This window comes from Sciurus carolinensis, chromosome 14 (genome assembly GCF_902686445.1).
Source record: "Sciurus carolinensis chromosome 14, mSciCar1.2, whole genome shotgun sequence".
Lineage (NCBI taxonomy): Eukaryota > Metazoa > Chordata > Mammalia > Rodentia > Sciuridae > Sciurus > Sciurus carolinensis.
In genome coordinates this window covers 77814677-77835350 of record NC_062226.1, presented here as the reverse complement: position 1 = coordinate 77835350, position 20674 = coordinate 77814677, and the positions used below count along the sequence as shown (strand labels likewise).

The 20674-nt window shown below is 35.3% G+C and overlaps 1 pseudogene; it reads left to right on the top strand.

Moving 5' to 3' along the window:
• Positions 1-10644: 10644 nt before the first annotated feature.
• Positions 10645-16272, top strand: LOC124964151 (40S ribosomal protein S4-like; annotated as a pseudogene).
• Positions 16273-20674: the final 4402 nt, after the last annotated feature.

Below are 20674 nucleotides of genomic sequence, written 5' to 3'. Positions count from 1 at the left end.
AAATGTATTTAGAATATCAAGTTAAAAAGATTTGTGGAAAACTGTTAATAGTTGACTCTTTTTTTTTTTTTGAGTCCTTGTTCTATGCAACATAACTTCCTACATAACATCAGATGTTTGTTCAACTTAGTGAACACTTGCACAGAAAATAGTCTGAGAGGGCCGAATGTGGTATTATATATCTGTAATCCCAGCAACTCTGGAGGAAGTTGAGGCAAGAGCCTAAATTTGAGACCAGTCTCAGCATATTAGTGAGCCTCTCAGAAACTTAGTGAGACACTGTCTCAAAATAAAAAATAAAAAAGGCTGAGGATGTAATTCAGGTTTAATCCCCTGTACTGAAAAAAAAAAAAATCTGTGTGAAATTACACTAGAACAGAAAGTGACTGTCTTCAGATGGTAGAACTAGGTATAAGTTTTGAGTCTTATGTTTTTTGATCATTGAATTTATTTTATTGGAAGTGTATTTCTTTTGCTATCAGAAAAAAAAAAAAACCTTTACAAGTAAAATAGATGGAGGAGGGAAAGAGAGGGAGAGAGAAAAAGAGAGAGGGCTGGGGTTGTGACTCAGTGGTAGAGCACTTGCCTAGCATGTGTGAGGTACTGGGTTTGATTCTCAGCACCACATATAAATAAATAAATGAAGTAAAGGTCTGTCAACATCTAAAAAATATTACAAAAATAAAAAAGAGAGAAATCTTTCAAGTTGTACAGTAGGAAACAAGTGAGTGGGTTTATTCATGTTGTTTTGATACACACATGAGCCAGGAGAGTGTGCTATACTTCTATCTTCTTAAATTTTCTCCTTTTAAAAGAAAAAAATTTCAGATGTTGACAGACCTTTATTTTATTCTCTTATTTATTTGTGGAGCTGAGAATCGAATCCAGTGCCTCGCATGTGCTAGGCAAGCGCTCTACCACTGAGCCACAACCCCAGCCCCTAAATCTTCTCTTTTTAATAGTGCACTACAATTCAAAGATGATAATCATACCTCTATTCTTTAATTAAGTCTTTGTGGTCATGATTTGGTCTTGAAGTGTTTGTAGAATTCGAGAAAACCATAAAAGCAGTCAAAAGGGAGGTTTCTGATTTCCCTAAAACATCTTCGCACACAACCATGTTTCTTTATTTTCTCCTTCTTGGAGTACAGATATAGACCACAGGATGTAGGTTATAATGACTGTAGTCTCTTCGGCAACCTCTCTTGCTAAATCTGCATATCTCCAGCATCTCAGCATCTTTCCACTCCTGCTGAATCCTGGATGACTCAAGCTCTTTCTCCAGTAATATGTAAGTCCTTGGCATTGAACCTCTGTTCTCCTGCCCCTTGTCTTGTCTGCTGTCTCTGTAGGGTATATTTTCTTCCTTGATGCTATACATTGGGTCAAATGATATTGCTGGGTGAACTAGCTTAAAAGTAGTTTTTTTTTCTTTATCAGCAATTTCACACAGTTCAACCTAAAGTAGTGAAATGTAGGTTGTTATGGCAGAATGAGGAAATATGATATGGAACCAAACAGTTGAAGTGTAGCAATGGAAAAAAATATTCTTGACTTCTGTGTTGGTTAATATATATCCCCTTAGGGATAAGTTGGTCATATCTAATCTTCCCTTAAAATGCTGACAGGTATGTTAAGGTTAATAAATTCTCCCTACAGACGACAGACCAGACCAATATTTATTAATTTTTACTCTTATTAGTCAACTTTCTGTTGCTGGAAAAAACTTTTTAATTGAGAAAAACTTAGGAGGAAAGATTTGTTTTAGCTCACAATTTCAGAGGTTTCAGTTCATGTTGGTTGACTCTAAGGCAGAAACAGCATGGTGGAAGGGCATGGCAGAGGAAAACTGCTCAGTTCATAATAGTCACTAGTAGAGACAGTAATGGGGAAGAGGCACCAGTATCAGGGGCAAGATACATCCTTCCAGGAAATACTCCCAGTGACCTATTTCCTCCATACAGACCACACTTCCTACAGTTTCAGCCATTATACCATCAAATTGTTAATTCTTTGACACTGAGGTCAAGTTTTCAAGATAAATTACTCCCCCAAAAGCCAATGGTCTCTGAACGTTGCTGCACTGGGGACATTCTAGATCCAAAACATAACAATCAACTCGAAGACAGGAATGATAATAGGTTGTGCAGGGTCACAGCTGGAGATAGGAAACCAAAAGGGAAAGCAGATTTAGAAATTCATTGAGTTTTTTTTTTTTCTTAAAAAAGGATTGGGGGCTGGGGCTGTAGCTCGATGTTAGAGTGCTTGCTTAGCATGCTTGAAGCGCTGGGTCACTCCTCAGCACAACATAAATGTAAACAAATAAAAAAATAAAGGTATAAAAAATACAATAACTTTATTTGAAAAAAAAGGAAGGGGCTGTTGGTGCCCTAAGAAAGAGACAGTAGGAATGAGAAAAAGTGCAAGAATAAAAAAGGAATTTAAGAGATAGAATAAAATGTGATGATTTATTTTCCCTAACCAAATACATGTACTTTGTGCCTCTCAGCAGAATTTTATTATTTTTTTCATATGAGTCTTGAAAAACTTTTTGTGCAGTTTATCCCTAAATATTTTATCTTTTTTGTTGTTATTATAAGTGGGGTTGCCTCATCCATAACATCTTCTTGTTGGTGAATATTTGTAAATATTAATAAATTCCCTTAATATTTCCTGCCCAATTCTTTGTTTGTTTTACTTAGTTTCCTCAGAGATTTTTTTAAAGGGTTTTTCAAGTACAGTACTATAAGACCAGAAAATAGAATCCTTAAACTTTAAAAAGAGAATTAGATTGCTTTGGTAGGGAAAATTAAACAGTGGAGTGTTCTTTAAAAATAAGATGCTCCCTGCATTTTTAAAAGTGTAGATCATTCTTGATCAAATGTTGAAATGTGAAGTTACTCATAGCAAAGAGCAACAAACCAACATTAGAAGCCACTCTGCCCCAAATGTTTCTTACAGAACATTAGTTCTGCAGAATATTAATAAGGGATTAATTTTAGAAATTAGTTCCATATTCGATAAGTTTGGGAGACTCTGAGTTAAAAATACTAATGAGCTTCCTTAGTGTTTGCTTTTTAACATGTATCATGACTCTTTTTAAAATTTTTTCTGACTTTATTTTAATTTTTTATGTGGTACTAAGGATCAAACCCAGGACCTCACACATGCTAGGCAAGTGCTCCACCACTGAGCCACACCCTAGCCCTGTATCATGACATTCTAAGAAGAAATCTTCTTTAGGGAATCGCGTCAAGAGTCATGGACTCAAATGCATCCAAAGACCAAATGACAGTAAATGAGGGAAACTGGCCAGGTATGAAAGTAGTATCTTTTTCATGTTAAATATGAAGAAACAAACATCACTTTATCAAAAAGTTGAGTATTCCCCTATTTTTCTTGAAGCACACAATCTTTTCAGTTGTCTCTCATTCAGTTTTGTTAAAGAATGATATATGATTAAGATTAAATTTAGGTGAAAACCCAAATAAGTTGCTAAAAATATGATAAAGTTTGATTTTTTGTCTAAAGTAGGAGAGTATACTAGAGGTAGTCCAGAGCTGGTATATTAGCTCTGTGATTGTGAGAGATTTATAGGTTTGTTTGATTTTTCCTCACCATGTTGAGGCCTGGACCTCCATTCTCACATTGACTTGGGATCCAAGATATCTGCAAAGCACCTGCTATTGTGTCTGCTATTTGAGCAGGAAAAAAAAGAAAAGGTAGAAAAAGGGGAAAAAGTGATTCCTAGTTGAGTCAGCCATCTTTAAAGACTATCCCAGCAATCTTGCCCATAAACTTCCACATTGGTCCACTGCTATCTGCAAGGGAAGAAGGGATAATACCATAGTGACACATGCTTACCGATGCCACTAATGGCTTGATTCACAATAGCCAAGCTATGGAAGTGGGCTAGGTGGCTGTTAATAGATGAATGGATAAGAAAATGTGGTATGAATACATGATGGAGTTTTATTCCGCCATAAGAAGAATGGAATTATGTCATTTGCCAGTAAATGGATAAAATGAAGAACATCATGTTTAGTGAAATAAACCAGAACCAGAAAATTAAGATTGACTATTTTTTCTCAATGTGGAAACTATATAAGGAAAAAAAGAACAGGAATAAAAAATGTGATCTCATGAAAATAAAGGGGAGACCAATAGGTAGAGAAAGGGAATCCAGAGGGAGGGAGGAGGTGAGGGCATGAGGAAATACTGAGAATTAAATCTACCAAATTATGATTTGTCCACTTATGAATATGCCACAATGAATACTGATTATGTATAATATTACTTCAGTAATAATAATAGAAGAGATCAGTAAGTACAGCAAGTAGATCAGAGGGAGGGAAAGGGGAGATATGGGGAAGGAATTGATCAATTGTTATGTGCATGTTCAAATATGACACGATGAATCCCACTATTATGTATAATTATAATGCACAAATTAAAAAGCACAGTTCGGGATAATTAACCCTTCCCTGTTCTTTATAAAGCCCTACCACAAATCTGTATTTGTTAGTTACTTGAAGTTTTCTCTTATGACCAGCAGATGGCAGCAAGTATTGATCAGAGGAGGCAACAAATATATCCATTCATAGCCAATGTTCTCTTTGATGCATTTTCTTTGACTTGTGTGAACAAAAAAAGGGAGGGAGGATGAATAAGACAGGTTGGATAACAGGAACCAAATACAGTTACATAGGAAGAATAAATTTTCTAATGTCCTATGTCCTATATGGGCTAATTTTCCACAATTATTATATGTTTTATGAAGAACTTGAAGAGAGGTATTTGAGGCATCCCAATACAAATGATAACAGTTTAAGGAGGTGTAAATGCTAAAAACCCTGATTTGTTTCATTGACATTGTGTGTATATATGTGTTAAATCATCACACTATACCACATATGTATATTTATTATGTCAATAAAATATTCCTAAAGAAAAAAGACTCTGAGAAACAATAAAATGAATTACATGTGCTTCACTCATTGCTTCTCACAGAGAAACAAGGAGACTAGTCCATTTTAGATCTGGTTTATCCTTTACAAAGGGTTCTTATGAAAGTCTGATTACATGAAATAGAGGAGAAAAGATCTTATTCCTTGATAACATGCCATTATCAAACAATACTTACTAAATATATTAAATTTTGATTCTAAGGGTTGCTCTTAGTCAAAGACTACAAATATTTGTTATCTAAGTAAAGATTCAAAGACTTCAGAAAATAAGCAACATGGTAAACATTAATATTATCATTTTCTGAATAACTCCCACACTTGCCAAATTCTTTCCTTATTTGTTTATTTGTTTGTTTATTTATTTATTTATTTTTGTGGTACTGGGTACTGGGGATTAACCCAAAGGTTCTCTACCACTGAGTTACATCCCAAGTCCTTTTTTTTTTTTTGAGACAGAGTCTCACTAAGCTGTCTTCAAACTTGTGATCCTCCTGCCTCAGCTCCCAAGTCACTGGGATTACAGGCATACACCACCATGGCAGGCTTAAAACCTTCCCTCTTAAAATGCACTGCATTGTTTTAATCACTTGGAGATGCAAATAATGAAATATATATGGGGAAAATTTACTAGGAAAAACTCCTATATGTCCTTAAATTAAATCACTCCACAATCCTACAGAAATTGTTTTCTTTGTATCTTTGGACATACAAACAAGCAATCTGCTTGATTGCTTCCACTAATCCAGAGCTTTTGACATTATGTTGTACAGGTTTTATTTTCAGACAGCTCTTGTTATAAATTTCCTCCCTAAGAGAAACATTCAGTTTGGGTTCAAATCCCAGCTTTACTACTTGTAAGTCACCTTGGAAAATATGTAAAACATCTTGGAACATCATTTAGCTCATCTATAAAATCAGTACTCATATGCTAGTTCTGTTATTATTGTCATTTACCAAATAAGGAAACTGGACTTAGTTATGTAGGCTTTCAGAAGCCACTAGTTTTTTTTCCATACATGTATTTAGGGTAATAATGTCTGCCTCATTCTACAGTCCCTCCCATCCCCACTTCCTCACCCCTCCACTCACTCCCCTCTGCACAATCCAAAGTGCCTTCATTCTTCCCTACCCACCCCTAACTATGGATCAGCATCCACTTATCAGAGAAAACATTTGACCTTTGTTTTTTTTGGGATTGGCTTATTACACTTAGCATGATATTCTCCAGTTCTATCATTTACCTGCAAATACCATAATTTCATTCTTCTTTAAGGCTGAGTAATATTCCCTTGTGTATATGTGCAGCATTTTCTTTATCCATTCATCTATTGAAGGGCATCTAGATTGGTTCCATAGTTTAGCTATTGTGAATTGAGCTGCTATAAACATTGATGAAGTCACTAGTTCTTTAAGAAGGCAAGCAGTAGGCATGATTTGATTTTTTAACCAATTTTATTTAAATCACTCTACATTCGAATATGATGAATAAATTGGACCAGGGGAAGGTGCAAAATAGGGAGATGAGATAGGAGATTTGCAGTTATAGGCTGAGAGTGTTGAGGACTTGAACTAAGGCAAAAGCAATAGGGATGGAGTATAGTCGAGAGATGTATTTTAGGTATAAATTATAGGACTTGGTCAGATGACAGGGAGAAGATAAAGTTAAGTGGACTAACAAATTTCTACCTTGGGACACTTGTTGGTAGGGATTTCATTAAATTATAATTTTAGTAGGGAAAGTGTTAAGAGATGACAATAAGTTGATGTATTAGCTGTCTTTCTGATCCTAAGGCTTTGGAATATGGGTTGGAATTTGGAACAAAAGCCTCCATTGGAAAGAATACGTTTGGGATTTCTTTTTGTCTTTGTCATGAGAACAGATGAGGACCATCAGCTTCCTGGTAGAGAGTAAAGAAAATGGAAGACAACCATGAGAAGAACCCAGGGGAACAGGAGCACTAACAGAACATGGGGGAGGAGGCAGAGTCCTGGTTTGTAAAGGAGATTCCTCACCTCAAGGAGACCAGCTAAGGAAAGGGAATTCAGGTGTTTTGTTGTTGTTGTTGTTGTTGTTGTTGTTGTTAGGTATTTCTCTGTTAAAACAAAAATCTGAATGTCCAATTAGTACCAGAAACTCTAAGAGTTAATCTTAGTTTCCCCCTATAGATCGCTCACTGCCCAATGCCATCCTTTCCGTTGATCTGTGGCCACCCCTGCAATAGGCTGACAGCCAGCTGTGCTTGATTATGTTTCCTGTGTTCTTTAGTACACACTGGTCTCCATGTCTATCCCTGCACAGTGCCACTGCATTTTAATATTCAGTTTATAAAACCTTACAAATACCTCTCTCCCTCCCATTCCAAGATATATATGAATTATTGCCAATTTCAGATAATTCCAGTGAGTATCTTTTCAATGATAAGGCAGTGCTGTTGATAAAGCACCTTTTCTCCATGACACCACTTCAAAATCAAATTAAAGAAAGAGTAACATACCATATGGTGCACTCTTTCTCTTCTTCTTTTGATCTAAATAAAGCACATTCTCTAGAACAACAATTCCCAAACCCGGCTGGGTATCAGAATCACCTTCGAGCTTTTTAAAAATGTAAATTCCTAAGCTCCATCCCAGATACACCAACTGGGTAGGATGGGACACTTGAGGCCAAAGAATAGGGTGTGTGCAATAAAATAATTACTTAGCTGATGGTGACATGTTAGGTTCTTAGACTGGCATTTGGGAATCCCTGCACTCAGAAGTTCTCAGAACATTAAGTAAAGACATATCAGTCATTTTGGAATGCTATTTTACAATAGACTTTCAGAAAGCCAAGCATAGTAAGTGAAATAAGCCAAACCCAAAAAACCAAGGTTGAATGTTTTCTCTGATAAGTGGATGCTGATACATAACAGGGGCAGGGAGCAGGGAGAGGGTATGGAAAAATGGAGGAATGTTGGATTGTGTAGAGGAAATGAGGGATAGGGAGGAGGCAGGGGGAAGGAAAGATGATGAAATGAGACAAATATCATTATCGTATGTACATGTATGATTACACAAATGATGTGACTCTCCATCGTGTACAACAGGGAAATGAAAAAATTGTACCCCATTTGTGTAAAATGAATAAAGAAACAAATTTAAGAAAAAAAAGAGCTGAAACTAATCTTGAAAAAAAAAAAAAGAGAAAGCAGGCCATTGTGTTATTGACTTTCTCATTGTAAACCCATAAATGTGCGTGCAAAACTTACAAATGTAGAAATAAAGAGAATATAATACAACATTATAGTTTCCACTTCTGCAGATAGAAGATGTTAACAGTTTGGTCAATACTCTATTTTTTTTTCTATGCATTTACTAGGTATTTCTTCTAGAAATTGGATCATTCTATACTTTGGGCATCCAGACTTTGGAATTTTACAGTAAGACTTGACCTTGGGAGTTTGGTAGGTCCTAGGCACTCTGAGACTTTAAACCTGGCCTTGAGAACCAGCTCTGTCCCTTCCTAGCATCTTGGACAACATATTTAACCTCCTTACAGCTCAGATTTCCTCATCTACAAATAAAAATACTACTTATATAATAAAATTCTTGTAAAAATTAAATTCTTGTGAAATAATACTTGTAAGGGACTTGGCATGATATGAAAAAATGAATTCTCAATAACTATTGTTATTAATAAACTCTATTTTTAGAGTAGTTTTAGGTTCAGAGCAAAATTGAGTAGAAAGTACACAGTTCCCAAATGCCTCCTGTACTCCCTACTATCAATATTCCCCATCAGAGTTGTACATTTGCTGCAGTTCACAAATCTGCACTGACACATCATTATCACTCAAAGTCCATAGTCTATGTTAGGATTCACTCTCTTGCTGTTACTCACTGGGTTTGGCAAACGCATGATCACAAGTATCCACCACTGTACTTACCATGCTGGGGAGTTTCACGGTCCTAAAAATCCTCTGTGCCCTGGTCGTGGTGGTGTATGCCTGTAATCACAGGGGCTCGGGATTGAGAGTTCAAAGCCAGACTCAGCAAGAGCAAGACGCTAAGCAACTCAGTGAGACCCTGTTTCCAAATAAAATACAAAATAGAACTGGAGATGTGGCTTGAGTACCCCTGAGTTCAATCCCTAGTACCAACCCTTCCCCCCCAAAAATTCTCTGTGCTCTACCTATTTATCCCTCTCTCCTCTCTCACCTTTAACAACCACTGATCTTACTATCTCCATAGTTTGCCTTTTCACAAATGTTGTATAGTCAAAATCATATGATATTAGCTTTTATTATGGTCATTATTGTTGCTATTATTATTATTATTACTACTATAGGCATTTTCACTTAATATATCAAACATTCTATTGTAAGATTTTCTTACATTCTTTAGCATTTATGTGTAGTTTTCCATGGTGTAGATGTATGATAGTTTATTAAATCAATAACCCATTCATATTTAGGTTGTTCTTAACTTTTCTTGATCATCAACTTGTATCTTATATACACAGGCAATATATACATATATTTTTTCTTTTTCTTTTTTTCAATACTAGGGATTGAACTCAGGGTTTTTCACATGCTAGGCAAGAGCTCTATATCTGAGTTAGATACACAGCCCCTTTTTTGTTTTATTTTGAGACAGGGTCTCACTAAGTAGTCCAGGCTAGCCTTGAATTTGGGTCCTCCTGCCTCAGCCTCCCAAATAGTTGGAATTACGGGTGTGTACTACCATACCTGACTTTGTTGTTTCATAATTTTGTAAGTGTCTCTCTCTATGGGAGACTACTTTATGGAATACTATTGAGTGAATGATATAAATAGTTCAATAAAGTTTTACACATTACTTCCACTCAAAGTTTATTTTTATTTTCATCAATATTGTAGGAGATTGTTTATCCACACACATGTCTAAACTGGATATTAAATTTCTTTTTTATGTTTGCTAATGGGACAGGCAAAAATTACATATCACTGTTATATTATTTTGCATTAAATTATGAGGGTAAGAAAATAAATTTATGTCAACTTAGCTAACTTATTATTGATACTAATTTAGCTTTGCATTTTCCCATATGTGCCTAGTCTATTTCCCCCTTTTTTGGGGGTGGGGGACAAATTCTAGGCTGACCTTGAACTTGTGAGCTCAAGCAGTCCTCCTGCATCCTCCTTTCTAACAGTTGGAACTACAGGCACATGCCACCACACCTGGATGCCTACTTTCTTATTGAAGAATTTATCAGTGGAATGATATTTCATACATTAATGTCATTTTCCACCTTAATATTATGTGATCTCTGAGTTCTTTTAATTAACATTCTCTTCATTTTATTTGCCTTACCTACCAAATGATTTCATCCTTTATTTCCCAAGTTGGCATTTTCCGTTATTTTGACTTCTCAAATTTTGTAGAAGAGATGATGTCAGGTATTGCATTTTCCTCACTACCTGTTTGAAGTGGAGAAAAACTGAGTTGTTTTCTTCCCAAATCAGGCCATCTCCTGCAGGATGTAATTGTTTCTTTGACTTTCCAAATACTACCCTATTGCTGATAGAAACTGTCACAGCTTGTGTGAGTGCAATTGCAACCAATTATACACTAAATGATCTGTATTGGCATGAACAGGCTTGGCAGAACCCATTATGCTTTGGTGAGATAAAGTTTTGCATTGATAAATTGTGCTTGCATGGGATTTGACCTCAAGTTAAATCACACTGCTGTCGGGGCTGAAGCAGTGATGGCCATCCAGGTGTTCAACCGCCAAGACAGCCCAAAGCCCAAACAGTATGTTTAGACATGTTACTATTAAAACATGTGTAAAAACAAAATGGCCATGTGTAGGGCTTCTTTCTTCTTATTCTAAATACACTATATTCTAGTTTCACCAAGGTTGCGCTCCTTTACTTATCTCTTACAGAAATAGTGATAGAAATATCCGTTGAACAAACGTAGAACATTGGTTTAAATTATTTTTCTTAAAAATTGTATTTAATTACCTGTTTGGTTTAAATTTCCTGTTAAACAAATAAAAAATCATTTGGTATTTATCGTAAATGTAATTTGTACCTTCAAGGTGTGTTTTCACATTTTTCAATTTGAATTGTTAGTTCATACCTTAGGATAACAATGCTTGCAAGAGTGTAGATAATTAAAATAATAACTAACTTAAAATATTTTTAGTGTTGTGAATCATGTAGATTCAAATACCTGAGGTTTACCAAAGCATTACTGTATTAACTTTACATTATCATGAAGTGATAACATCATAGTTAAATATTAAAACTATGTGGGCTGGGGTTATAGCTCAGTAGTAAAATTCAAGCCTAGCATTTGTGAGGCACTAGGTTCGATCCTCAGCACTGCATACAAATAAAAATAAATGTTCAATGACAACTAAAAAAATATTTAAAGAAAAACTATATATGTTAACATAGTATGCAGCAGTTGTTGTATGATTAGAAAAAAACAGTAGGGACAAGGAAAAATGTTTATAACCACGTAAAGTGAATAAAGCATCATATTAAAATATGATGACAGACCTACATATAGAATCCAGTGAAAATAACTACTGTTTATTTTTAGAATTGTTTTCTTCATCTCACTACTAGATTGTCTTTTCAATAAAAAAAATTCCTTTGTGTTACGTTCCAACAATGGCTAATGTTCAAAGTTTATTCAGTTCTTCGACAGTAATAGCTTTCATTAAATACATATCAGTAAGTTAATTGATGTTTATGTTATGCAATTAACCTGTAGATGAACAGGTAGATGTATTCCCTGTAATCTTTCAATGGCCTTGAAAACTTGGTCCTAAGTAAGTCTGGATTGAATCAAGGATGATATTAACATTATTAAAAAGTCATTCAGTCAGTCAGAACAGACACTTTCAAACATAGGAGACAGAATCATACTCCAAATGGGGTCTGTGCATCCACTCTGGATAGAAGTGATAGGGTCCTTCTAGCACAGGCTGATGGAGCCCTGACTTTCATACACAGAGTAGTCTGATAAATAACACATTTAGTTTACAAAGGGAAGATATAGATAGGTCCTAGTTTTAACTCTGTCAGTTTCCTTTCTTATTTTCTATATCTATAAAATAATTTTTTGCAAGAATGAGATAATACATTTGAGAAAACACTAATTTTGCATGCACAAAAGAAGCCATGAGATCTTAACAGCCATTAATAAAATATTGCTATATTTTATTCATTAATTTGTATATTACAGACAAAATAGGCAATCTAATTCTCAATTATGGCGCAGTGAGTCCTGGGACTGAACTTTGACAAAATATTGCAGATTTCAGGTTATGTATGCTGATCGAACCCCACAAAATCTATCCTTATGAATTACAAATGATGACCAACAATGCCAAGTATATAGGAAGTTATCTTCTTCTGATTTTAAAAACCATTTTTGCATTTAACAAAAAGGCAAGTATGTGTTGGTTATGGGCACAGGGCTTAGAGTTAAGACATTTATTTCCTATATTAGACCCTTCCAGAATGATTCTAATATGCTAAGCGTTTATAATACAGTGTTCATAATTTATTAATCCTATGAAATTTTGCTTCCCCCTTCTCATTTCCAATTCAGTTTCTTTCTTCAATGCTTTCTACTCTACATCCCATATCTACTCTGATATCCCAGTCCACTGACCTCATCTATGCATTTCAGTGTCATGTCAACTGAATACAGAGTCTGGTATTTTTTTGTACATTTGTATATGCAAAAGATTTATACTTCTAAAGCTTTTAAACATGTGATACACCTTGCAAATGCTTCAAAGAAGTTATGAACGAAATGGCCTGAAGTTCAGGCAAAATCTTTATACAGACTTTTTTGCACTCTATTAAATACCTATGTTATAAAAATTCTGAGCTTAATTTTGGAAAGCTTACACAAATAAGGCTCAAAAACTCAGACAATTCTTAATTTACTATATATGCCACTTGTCAGTGTCAGCATTTTAAAAGCACAACTTGATAGTAAACTGTGGGTGGAATGACAAAGTATATATTTCTACTAGTAGTTAATGGGGACAGAACTAGTAGTGGTAGTAGTAAGGACAACTTTAAATACCCTCTAGAAATTGAAGACAAACCCACTGTTTATTTGTCCCAAATGGTTAAATCAAATTTTGCCCTAAGCATCTTATCACCAAATATATATATATATGTGTGTGTGTGTGTGTGTGTGTGTGTATTGAGTTAAAAAATCAATAACTTAAAAATTATTTACGTCAATTACAAATATCATTTATTACTTAGGGTAAATATATATTTTATATCCTCAAGAGGCTGTTCTTATCCAAATTTATTTAATTTTTCTAGCAAACATTGAAGCATTATGACATTACAGATAGACTTCTGTTATATCACCTATCTTATTACAAGTAGACTCATATTTCATGTGTTATTCTTCTGATTTTAAAAACCATAGTGATTTTAACATATTTATGGATCAACTCATTTCACACACACACACACACAAGCATACAAATCATATAACACAGTCTTAAATGATTTTTCTTTTCAAGGAAATGACTGAAATGTCTGCTTGAACAAAATGGGGATGATTCTTTACCCTCCCCTTCTCTCTTCAAGCTATTATTTGTGGCAGAGAATATATCAGCACTGGTATATTGGACATAATCATGTCTAAGTTTAGAAAACACATAAACCTTCATACACAATGCAACATTTTCCTCCCTGTTATGAAAATTTTCATCTTCTAGGCTTGAAGTAATTGCTTTTTCTTAAAACATCATATGTACTCTCCACTATCTTGCATAGTCCCAAAATCAGGAACCACTTATCTTCTATTTTCCTATACATACCCTTGGTTGTAGTTAAACTGATTTTCTTAATGTTCAAACAAATAAACAAACATGTTCCCCCCAAAGCAAAAAGTCAATCACTCTATCTCTGTTTTTTGCTGCACGTGCTTATAAGCTATAAGTTACATGATGTTGGGCCAGACTCTCTATATATCAGTTTCTATTAGTTTCTCTTTTGTTACTAAAAGACTTCATCTGGGCTGGGGAGATAGCTCAGTTGGTAGAGTGCTTGCCTTGGAAGCACAGGGCCCTGGGTTTGATCCCCAGCACCGCAAAAATAATAATAATAATAATAATAATAATAATAATAAGTAAAAGACTTCATCTGATGGGGAAATGTTTTTACCTCTAAAGCCCCTTAACCTTGGGATCCAATCCTGGAGCACTACATAAAAATAGGGTACTATAGCCTCAGATTTTCAAGGACTCCTTTTGAAATTTTCATGCATTCCATTTACCAATCTCTTATTGTTAATTCCTCTGCTGGATAACCATTGGCATGGCTTAACCACATGTCTCAGATCAGAAAGATTCATCTGTTCCCATTCTCATTTCCATGCAAGTGGTCAGTCACCTCTCTGTTCCTTTGCTGTGGTGTCTGTGGGTAGGAGTTTTGTCCTGTCCACCCAACTGGTCTTAACCTTCCTCCACTGGTAGAATCTCTTGAGTCAGATGCACTTGCCCTGTTCCTCCCACTGTGAATGGTACCTTAGCATCATCATCCTATGTTCTTCTTGCACAGTTTTTTCTTCTTCTTCTTATCTAAATTCTGTCCTTCTTTCCAGGCTATCTCCAGTCTATGAAAATTCCCTATTCTTGCTATTCAGCTGTCATGGAGCACACTCATTTTGGACTCTTATAGTACCCACTTACATCACAGCTGGTACTAGATTGCAGAAAATAATTTTGAGCAACAAAATTTAGTCAAATTACATTCATGTAAGCTTCCACTCTCTTATATTCCTCACCATGCCTTTGTTGAATAAATTATGCTATTTAGGAAAGTAACTATTGTTTGTGGAATAAACAAATATTTTCTTCTATGGACATACTGTTTCAAAGATGTTGCCAATAAATGTATATGAATACATTTTGAGATAAAAGTCCTGATGTTAAGACACACCAGCTTGCCAGCTTTAGGTAAAGGAAATGTGTCAGAGATTCAGAGTAAGGGAGAGAGGCACTATGTTTAATAAAGAGATGGTGGGAATCCTCAGTCTGAGGCCTCCCAGTGAAAGATAGTTACTCTTCAGAAGAAACTTCTATATAACCGCATTCCTTTTTTCATACTTAATACTTGATGTTGATGATGGACAATGACAACAATGATGACAATGATCATAATGATGTTATTATGTAGATGGATTAAAGATGGCCCATCTCTATTAACCTCTATACTGTTTACTTCTTCACAGAAAGCTACAACTGTTAGCTCAACGCCTGCTGATGCCAAACTCACATCTTTATACATTCAATTTCTTTGTTTTTAATTTTCCTACTTGTTCACTTTTAAATCAGCAAATAAAAATTGTACATACTTACAACATTGAAAATATGAAGTTTTAACAATACTTACGTATTTTAATTGTTAAAATCATATGTGCTTGTGTACACCAGAATGTTTTGAAATATACACATTGTGGAATGGTTAAATCAAGCTAATTTCCACCTTCTTTAAATTATAGCTCCAAGGCTCTTTCCATGCCTGGCCCAGCTAAGACTCATGGTCCCAAGAAGCATCTGAAGCAAGTAGCAGCTTCTGAGCATTGGATACTGGATAAATTGACCAGTGTATTTGTTATTCATCCATCCACTGGTCCCAACAAGCAGAGAATATCTATCTTCCCCTCTTATCATTTTTATAAGGAACAGACTTCAGTATGCCTTAACAGGAGACAAAGTAAAGAAGATTTACATGGAGCACTTCATTAAGACTGATAGCAAAGTCTGAACTGATATAATCTACCCTGCTGGTTTTATAGATATCCGTGTTGACAAGACCAGAGAAAATTTCCATCTGATCTGTGACACCAAAGTGTTGCTTTGCTGTTCATCATATTACACCTGAGAAGGCCAAGTGTGCAGAGTGAGATAGATCTTTGTGGATACAAAAGGAACCCCTCATCTGGTGACTCACAATACTTGTACCCTTTGCTACCCTGATCATCTCATCAAGATGAATGACATCTTTCAGATTGATTTGAAGACTGTCAGAATTGCTGATTTCATCAAGGGGTAAGATGTATGGTGACCAGTGGTGCTAACTTGGGAAGAATTGGTGTAAGCACCAATAGGGAGTGGCATCCTGGCTCTTTTGATGTGATTCATGTAAAAGATGTCCAAGGCAACAGCTTTGCAACCTGGCTATCCAGTATTTTTGTTATTGGCAAAGGCAACAAATCAAAGATTTCTCTTCCCCTAGGAGAAAGAGAGAAAGAGAGTGATGGCCAAAAAGAGCAGCAGCTGAAATGAATGGTTAGGTGACGTGCTTAGGGAGGAAATGTCTCTAATTAAAGACTTGATTAACGATAATGCATCATGATTAACATATATTCATATATCATATATTAATTAATACATAATTAATTAATTATATATGTATATATAAACTGGAAATGTGATATATACATCCGAAAAGCTTAGTTTTAGCAATTCAAAGCCTATCTACTTCTTTTGCATTATCCATGAAACTGCACCCAACATTTGCTAGCCATAGAGAAGATAAACCCCCTAGTTACAAATGACCCCAAACTGTGACTGCCCTTTGCAGCTCTCTGACCCAGAGACTCCCCACCTTGCTGCTAAACATTGCCTAGACCTCTCCAACTCTCCTCTCCCTCCAGCATTCCCTTACCCTCTAACCTCTTCTAGCTAGTGGCCTTGTAGCACTGTCTCTTGAAGATCTACTGGCATGAGGGACTTCCCTGTCCCAGAGATGCCCATGAAATCTTGTTGTGCAATACTATGATGTTTTCTTTAATCAACTCTGAAATCCTCAAATTCACCATAGATGCACATGGAAAATCTAAAGCAGTACAAAAGTTAGCGTCCTTCCTATCTTAGACCCTAGCCATACTCTCTGAAGATAAATACATCCAGAAATATTCCAAGTACATGTATGCATATGCATGTTGTATTAGTTTGCTATAGCTGCCATAACAAAAGAGAATAGAAGGGGTAGTTTAAAGAATTATAGAAATTTATTTTCTCACAGTTTTGAAGTTTAGATGTCCAAGAACAAGATTTGGCTGCTTTGATTTCTCCTGAGTCCTCTTCCCTTGGCTTGCAGATGGTCACTTTCTGGCTATGTCCTCTCATGGCCTTTCCTCAGTGCACTCATCCCTAGTGTGACTTTGTAGGTCCTAATCTCCTTCTTATAAAGGTGTCAGTTAGATTGGACAGGTCCTACCCTAAATCTCATTTTACCTTAATCACCTCTTTAAAGACCTTATCTTAAAGTAGAGTCATCTTCTGAATTACTGAATGTTGGGACTTCGACATCCAAATTTTGGGGAACACAATTCAGCCCATAACATGTGTATATGTATATTTCCTTTAGAAAATATTAATGTGTTTTTAATAATCACATTTCCCTTTGCCCTTTTCATTTACTCTATCTTGATGATCTTTTCATATCCGAAAGCAGTGACACATCCACCTCATTCTTTTAATGGATATAGGGTATTTTGTTGTCTGATTATTCTGTATTTTATTTATCAAGAACCCAATTGTTGAACAATTAAGCTGCTTAGCCTTTTTATATATTTTTATAATTTCATTTACTAATTATTTCACAAATAGAGGGTACCAGTTTATGCTTTGACCAATAGCACATGTGAAATAACCCCATGCCCTGTTCTCAATTCTATATTATCCAGTGTTTTCATCTTTTTTAATTAAGTATTTGAAAACAACATTCAATACAATTTTAACTTGAATTTCTTTAATTAAGAGTAGGGATTGAGGACTGGGGTTATAGCTCAGTGGTAGAGTGCTTGTTTAGCACTTGTGAGGTACCAGGTTTGATCCTCAGCACTGCATAAAAATAAATTAATTAATTAAAGGTATTGTGTCCATCTATAACTAAACAAACAAACAAACAAACAAACAAAAAATAGCCTAAAAAGAAGACTAGGGGTTGAATATTCTTTTCTTGCACTTGCTCCTTCTCCTTCTTATGCTGGTATTAAACCCAGGGCCTCATGCATGCAAAGCATGTACTCTACCACTGAACTACACCCCCAGCTACATCTTTGCATGTTTAAGGTTATTTGTATTTCTTGTCAGTTACCTATTTAAATCTTTTGTTCTTTTTCTCTCATTGGATTTCTGGTATTTTTCTTAGCGATTTATTTGTCAGAGTTTTACATAAAAAAAAAAGAGGGAGAGAGAGAGAGAGAGAGAGAGAGAGACACAGAGAGACAGAGAGAGGAATGAGTCTCTTGTCATGTGTGGTTTAATCTGTGCTATGGTTGTGACATAGGTTTGGATTTCTTGGGTCTTCCTGAGCCTCTTCCTGAGCAAATGGTTTCTGGAACCAAAGCATCTTAGCCATGGTAATGCAGGCACAAATAAGAAGCACATTTCCATCCCCATACCTCATAATCTCTTGCTATGGTTAAGATAATACAAAAAAAAAAAAAAACTAAGAAAATTCTGATTTTGAATACATTTAATTGATTCCAAGCAGGCAATTTTCACAACTTTTTTTTTGAGGGAACTTAATACATAATTACATATTACATAATTTAGTTCATGATATATTTCTTTCCTACAAAAGAAAACCTCAATTTCAGTCAGTGGCATGTGGAATTATCTTGTTATTCTTATTGATGGATTAAAATTTATAGGGTGTATCTCTAAACCTCAGTGACATAGTCACTTACCTGAAAGGACCACAGTCCTTCCACTGCTGACCATTGGTCATGGAACATTTTCCTTGTCTAGTATCTTCTTGTCCTTTGCAGCTTAAATCCCCTTTTCTGAGAGGAACCTTGCCCAACACTGACCTGTCCTCAGCTTAATGTAAATCATTCTTGCTACATTCTCTGTACTTTTCCTTAATGGCATTAGTAGTCATATAAGTATTGTTTAGCACAATGTCTGAAACATATGAGACACTCAAGGAAGACAAGAATGTATAGAACATAAATTTCTTTGGTTCTAACATTACATAATTTTTAAAATGTCAAAGAAGCCATAGATAGTTCTATATCTTATAATTCATGAAGTTACTATAAACACTGCAATAAAAGCTTACATGTCTGGATAAAACTCAGCTTTCCTTATTTCCACCCATATTCTTGGGGATTCAAGAGTTCTTGGGCACATCCCTGACTTTGTCATGACTCCACAGCAGCTCTTCTCCATTTTGATCTTTACACAGATCATACCTTATAACAGAAGTGAAGAAAGTATTAAAGAAGGCAATTAATATATCCAGGTCTCTGCTCCAGGGTGTAGATACAGGTTAAATGTCTTTTTTTTATTTTTATCATTACAACACACTTTATGACTGCAATAAAGATTTGAGTGCTTTCTTCAAAGATAAACATCTGAAAGAGAGAGGCGGGTTGCATTCTAAAAGCCTGTGGCTGCTGTCAGAAATAATTTAATGCTTAGTGCTTTGTTGGCTGACCCAAGTCCTTTGAAGAAGGGAAGCATGCTACTTACACCATCATGGCTGCCCAGAAGCCACTCATTTATGTGAGGTGCTCTGTAGTGCTGCTCAATGAAGGCAAGAAGCCTGAACTTGGTAATTGAGAATGAATGTCAAGTAGTGTCAAGATGCCTCAATTCATAAGGCTGATAACTCCTTCTGTGATTGCATTTCCATTTTTACAGCTGCTTCAGTGGCCAAGTTTGCCAATCTTGTTTGGGAAAGTATATATATTACAGGACTCTTGGCACTGCCTCGGAAGAAGTTAGTGTTTTTGATTCATTTCTAAGGGTTGTGGAATTTTCCAACTATGATAGAGGTCAATTTTATAAAATTTATGAAGAAGTAGAAAGAAAAGGGGGAGAAATTGTTTTAAAGAAATAAAGAACAGAAAAGCACTAATCTTTGTACTACTGTTCTAGTAATCACAAATGTAAAAAAATGCTGACAATATGTTTCTTTGGGAGAGAAACCTTTTTCAACGAAATAAAAATGTACAAGTTATTTACAATAGTGAGGAAAGAATTCAAATCCTGGAACAGTTGGAACTATAGTTTCTTAAATGTAAAAGATAGATAGATAGATAGATAGATAGATAGATAGATAGATAGAGTCGGATAGCCTCTAACTCAAGAATCAGTAACTTTTTTTTTTTTGTAAAGGACCAGATAGTAAATATTTCAGGCTATGCAAGCCAGCTGGTGTCTGTTGCAACTACTCTACTCTGGCATTGTGCAAAAGCAGCTGTTGACAATCTGTAAATGAATAAGTGTGATTGTGTCCCAATAAAACTTTATTTATAGACACCAAAATTTGCATTTTATATCATTTTATATGTCATAAATACTCTTTTTTGTTTGATTATTTTTTGAACTATTTTAAAAATGTAAAATAATTCTTCTCTTATGTGTCATATGATTAACAGGTAGCATGCTAGATTTGATCTGTGAGTCATAGTTTGCAAAGTTTAGGTGCAATGTGTAATAGATGCTCCACATCCGTGCCAGAGTTCCTTAAAAACAGTTACACTTTGTGGGTGAGCATATGGATGTTCATAGAGGACAGGAATTGAGTTATGCTTATCAGGGTCATTAGCCAGCACTTCATGCCTGACCCTGTGAGCTTTGTTCCACATTTGTGATGTCTGCTTTTATCAACAATTTGCTCCACACACACATACCTATCTAACCAACATTAATAGATAAAAAGAAGCAT